General features: G+C 46.4%; 1 long non-coding RNA gene across 1 annotated transcript; it reads left to right on the plus strand.

The window, feature by feature from the left end:
• Positions 1 to 170: 170 nt before the first annotated feature.
• LOC310704820 lies at positions 171 to 4,157 on the plus strand. Its single transcript, XR_014525045.1, has 3 exons — positions 171 to 297; positions 3,261 to 3,300; positions 3,993 to 4,157. It is a non-coding gene; the product is annotated as an uncharacterized lncRNA (long non-coding RNA).
• Positions 4,158 to 5,519: the final 1,362 nt, after the last annotated feature.

The raw sequence follows: 5,519 nt of genomic DNA on the forward strand, positions 1-5,519 counted from the left end.
CGCCCCGCCGCCTTCGGATTGGCTCAAAGTTAGTGTCCGGACAGAGCGGGCTGGGAAGGGGATTGGCCGAGAAAGAAGGCGCGGAGAGAAAAAAGAAGGCGCCGACTCCGCCCCTTTTGCCGCGTGAGTTTCCCACGTCGCCCGCGAAGACAGCGGCGCCTGGAGAGAACGAGGGAGGCGTTTGGGAAAGCGAGGCAACCGATGCGCGGGAGGAGAAGGGGAGGCGAGCTTGGCAACTGGGATCGTGCTGACAGAGCGGCTTGGTCAGGGACCTGGTCGGTAAGGGTGCAACTGCAGGTGAGGTGAAAGAAAGTGTTGGAGAAAATGGGTAGGCAGGTCGCCAAAGACCCTTCACCTGAGTCCCTGTAATTAAGGGTTTTAATTAGACAATATGAGCCCTGCCAATGCTCTTTTTCTTAAAATATATTTAGGGGTAGTTTCATTTTGACTCAAGAAAATCACCATTTTTTAGTTCAAATCGGGGAAAATAAATACAGTAAATGGACAAAAGTACAAAGATTCACAAAATGTTTAGGGGTATGCATACCTCTGTGTCCACCCAAGGAAAAAAACCACTGTGTCCTGGTATCTCATGAAGCAGGGCAGGCTGAAGCAGGGGCGCCGACTTATAAAAAATATTGGGGGGGCCCATACCGGGGTCCTGCCGCTGGTTCGCTCGGGTAGCCGGGAGAACGCAGTTCGAGGTGGCGGTGTTGGGGAGAGACCCTCGCTCAGGGCGCCACTAGACTTGGCGGCCGGCGGCCTATCTGGGGGGTTTTGGAGCGTATTTCGGCAGAGCGATTGGGGAGGAGGGGGCTTGTTGCCGGATTCTTCAGCTGAGCCGGAGATCCGCTGCTGGGGGTCCCTGGGCCGAGTTGTGAGCACGGCCTGCTGAAGGGAGATCCAGCCGATTGCGCGACGGGGACGGCCGGGGCTCTCCGGCTAGGGCGCGCGGCTGGCTGGCTGGCGAGGGAGCAGGTGGGGAGGAGGCGGGGGTCCTCACTCTCTTAGGAAACGCACCCGCGCGCCCGATTGCCACGAAGTCCGAAGGGTGCGTGTGTGGAATTAAAAAGCAAAAACGAGATACGGGCAGGGCAGGCAAAGAGTTTTCTGCAAGAGGATGGAGGGCAGGTTGAAGAGAAAATCACTCAGGATGAGACAGTCAAATCAGCCATGATAAAATGGGCTCAGGATATTGGGTATAACATCATGTTTGAGGACTGGGAAAGGTTATGGACCACCGGAATGAAATTCACGGCATGTAATGCCTTGAAGGAAAATATTATGAAAATGATTTATAGGTGGTACATGACCCCAGTCAAGCTTGCAAAAATATATCACCTGTCTGATAATAAATGTTGGAAATGTAAGGAGGCTGAAGGGACATTCTTTCACCTCTGGTGGACTTGTCCAAAAGTGAAGGCCTTCTGGGAAATGGTCTATAATGAGTTAAAAAAGGTATTTAAGTATACCTTTCCCAAGAAACCAGAGGCCTTCCTCTTGGGCATTGTTGGCCAGAAAGTGTTAAAGAAGGATAGAACTTTCTTTATGTATGCAACTACAGCAGCAAGAATACTTATCGCAAAATATTGGAAGACACAAGATTTGCCCACACTGGAAGAGTGGCAGACGCAATTGATGGACTACATGGAACTGGCTGAAATGACTGGCAGAATCCGAGATTTGGGAGAAGAAACAACGGAAGAGGACTGGAAAAAAATTAAGGACTATTTACAAAAACAATATAAGTTGTATGAATGTTAAAAATTTACACGATTCGGAAACTATAGCTTCAGCAATTAGATTTGGGAAACAGGAAATTATATTTTAAGTAAGAAAAGGTCAAAATCTAAGGTAATACTATGTTTAATTTAAGATATAAGTAACTGATGAAAAGTATGTTAAATTTAGAGGTATAGTATTTGAAAAGTACAAAATAAGGTACGAAACAAGGTAATAATTTGCTGATATCTTTATTATAAAGAATGCAGGGTAAGGGAGATGCGAGGAAGTCCAGTTAGTTATATAAAAAATGTGTTGAATGGTTGGTTTTCTTTTCTTCTTTTTCTTTTTTTCTTTTTCTTGTTCTTTTACTTTTTTCTTCAGTGTATGTTTCTAACTTTGTATTTTTAATAAAATATTTATTAAAAAAAAGAGAAAATCCTTTCGCTTTTCTGGGGCTCAGGGAAGTCTCAGAGCCGGAGGTTGGGGAAGGGACCCCCTTTGCTCTGCCCTCTTCTCCCGTCTTAGATTCGCATGGGGGTCCCCGCCCGAGCTTGCCTGGCCACCGGGCCACACAAGGGCCGCGCTCTACGCAGCGCGCCTTGCTTGCCGCGCAGCTGTCCTCCGCGGACAGCGTGCCAATGACAAGCGGGCGACGTCGCGGGCGGGGAAGGCGTCGCTTTCTTTCCCGATCCTGCATCCTCCCAGTCTTCCAGCCCTTTTTTGGGTTGGAAGCTCGTCTCGTTCGCCCTTCTCCTTTCTTCACCCTGCGCGCAATTTTCCTCCCTCGTCTCCCTCCCCATTTCTCCTTCCTTCCTGACTGACTGACTGACGGGCTTGGGCTCGGGCTCCGGGTCGGGCTCGGGCTCCGGGTCGGGCTCGGGCTCCGGGTCGGGCTCAGGCTCAGGCTCCGGGTCGGGCTCAGGCTCAGGCTCCGGCTCGGGCAGCCACAGCGTCGGCGGTGTTGGCGATCGGCGGCGCGGGGGAATGGCCCTCCCGGGGGAGCCGGCGCTGCTCAATGGGGTTGCCAAGGAGACAGGCCGGCCGCCCCCCTCCCCCGGCCCGGCGCCCCCTGCCGCGCCGGTGCCCGTTATCGAGCTGGTGCGCGCCGGGCGCCCTATAAAAGCCGCGGACGCGCCCACCGCCGCCCGAGATTATTGGGGGGGCTGAGCCCCCCCAAACGAATTTTTGAGGGGGCTCGGGCCCCCTCAAGCCCCATGGAGTCGGCGCCTATGGGCTGAAGACATTTTGGCACCTGAGGAACAAGGGTGGAAAGAGACCAGCAGCACCTCCTATTGGCTAAGCGCCTCCTATTGGCCAGCAGGGCAGCAGCAGCAACAGGTGATGCATTCCTTGGAGCACAGATCTGTTGCCACAGTGGATCTTGCCACCTGAGGGGATTGCCTCATGGGTGTGCTGGCCCTGTCATAAAGAATTCCAGAAAAGCTCTTCTTCTTCCTCATTTCTGCATAATGAGATATTTTGCATGGCATTTTTAATATTCATTTACCCAAAGAACATCTTTCTTTCCTGTCCAGGATTCCTGTTCCTCAGCTTGCAAACTTGCCATTAAAAGAGGTAAGAGATGATACAGTATCTTCCCTTAAATGTTTCACAGTAATTTCAAAAAGCAACATTGTTCTTCACTGAATGCAAGCAGAATATAAACTCGGAAGCAGCACTCAGAAGGAGCCTTATTTTGTATCCAAATGCAAGAACAAGTTTGCACATGCGAACCCAAAGCAGCGTTTAGCGTGAACAATCAAAAGTAGGGGAAGCGGCTTTCTCCCTCCCTGCCAGTCTTGTTGTGATTGCACTACCAAGGGCTAAGCAACAGTTTGCCTTAGCATTATGTCCAAACACAGACTGTAGCTAAGGTTGGTTACTGGTTTACACTAATCGTTCCTCTGTGAGCCCAGGTTCAGATGTAATACTTAGCCAAGTGTAATGACTGGGAGAGGGATGTTGGAGCCACCATCTTCACTCTGGGAGCCATCATGTTTACATGTTCACGCTAAGGCATGATCACGTGCAAACTGGGTCTCACTGAGACAGTAGCATTGTCCTCAGTATAAAAAACTGAAATTCTGCATCATCTGTGCAGTGCGATGAACCAATCTTGTAGCTTCCAAATTCAAGCTTTTTCACTGCTGCACACTTGTCAGAACTTCAGACTGAAGATTATGCTGATCTATAAGGACATACCATGAATAATTTAAACAAAACCTTTCCAGACAAAATTAAGATAATGTATGCTTCCTCTTTTCCAGATATGTCCCTTGTATGGCCATCTGAGCATTTTTGCTAAAGTTATGTAACATTCCTCAAAACTGAAAGCAAATGGGAGTTCAGTAAGACTTAACTGAACATTTCTGTCAGGTGATGTTCTACTCTGTGCAGGGCAGCTGCAATCTTACAGGTCTTTTTATGTTGGTCCTTTTATTTATTATAATTATAGGGTTAGAAATAAAGCATTTTTTAAAAAATAAAAAAGCATATAAGCTAATATTTTTCATTCTAGAACGTCAGAAATAAAATCAGTTTTCTCACAAAATTGTTGTTTGCCTCATTTGCTGCTTCTCTCACTTTTATGCAGTTTTATTACTGACATTTTTGCCCTGTTCAACTATGAAGCATGAATAGGATAGGGTGGCCTTTACTCACATGAAAGTTTCGTATTTAAAAGTCCCCGATCTTCCTGCACTGTATGGGGGAAAGTCCTTTGAGGACTCTTGAACATCAGGAGAAATCTCCACATGGCTGGGGACCCTGCTTTATTGGGGTCCCCAATTGCAAAGAGGCTTACTTTATTACTTATTTAGACTACACACACAAACAAACAAACAAACATATGCAATGTACTGAAAACAAAAACAGCTACAGATAACTTAATAACAAATGTTACAAAAATACAGTCAGTTCCTGTGAAAATGCTGCAGTCATACAAATTACTGATAAATATAGAAGAATATCAATTCCACCCACTCTGGAAGAATGGCAGATGAAAGTGATAGACTATATGGGACTGGCTGAGATGACTGGCAGAATCCGAGACCAGGGGAGAGAGACGGCGGAAGAAGATTGGAGGAAATTTAAAATTTATCTTAAGAAATATTGTAAAATTAATGAGTGTTAAAATGTTGCGGTTATAGAAAATAGGGGATTACAGATGCAAAAGATTAAGTAAAAGAAAAGAATAAGGAAAAATTAGATAAAATTAAGGGGGAGGATTTGCTGAAATAATTTGAGAATTGGGATGCAGAAAGGGGAGGTATGGGGAAGTCGGTGAAGTAAGGTTTAAGAAAAAAAAGGATTCGAAATTATGCATGTTTGTTTGTTTTTGTATGTGTATGTTTGTACTGTGTATTTTGTGTGTCTTTATAATTTGTGAAAATCCAATAAATATTTATTTAAAAAAGAATATCAATTCCTTCTGCTTCTAACACACACCCTGCATAATGCAGTGCTAGGGATAATATCTGGTGCACTGCAGCGTTAAAGAAGGAAAGGACAGAAAAGTTAGATAAGGAAAATGGGAGAAAGAAAGGTTTCTGCCCACCCAACCTTCTTAAAATGAAAAAGGTCCTTCTCACACGACCACCCTCCTCTATCAATGGACCAATCTGTCTTTGATCCTTTTCCCCCAAACTCCCAGAGTGTGTAACTTATGCCCACTGATTTCATTTTCCTTCTCTGGGGCCTGGCTTTGGGACTCTATGCCCAGACATTTTGCTGGCGCTGCATGTTGTCTTTGGGCACCAGGTAAACCCCTTTTCATTTCCCCATAAATGATTTAT

The sequence above is a fragment of the Podarcis liolepis genome, assembly GCF_965112155.1.
Source record: "Podarcis liolepis genome assembly, chromosome: 4".
Classification (NCBI taxonomy): Eukaryota; Metazoa; Chordata; class Lepidosauria; order Squamata; family Lacertidae; genus Podarcis; species Podarcis liolepis.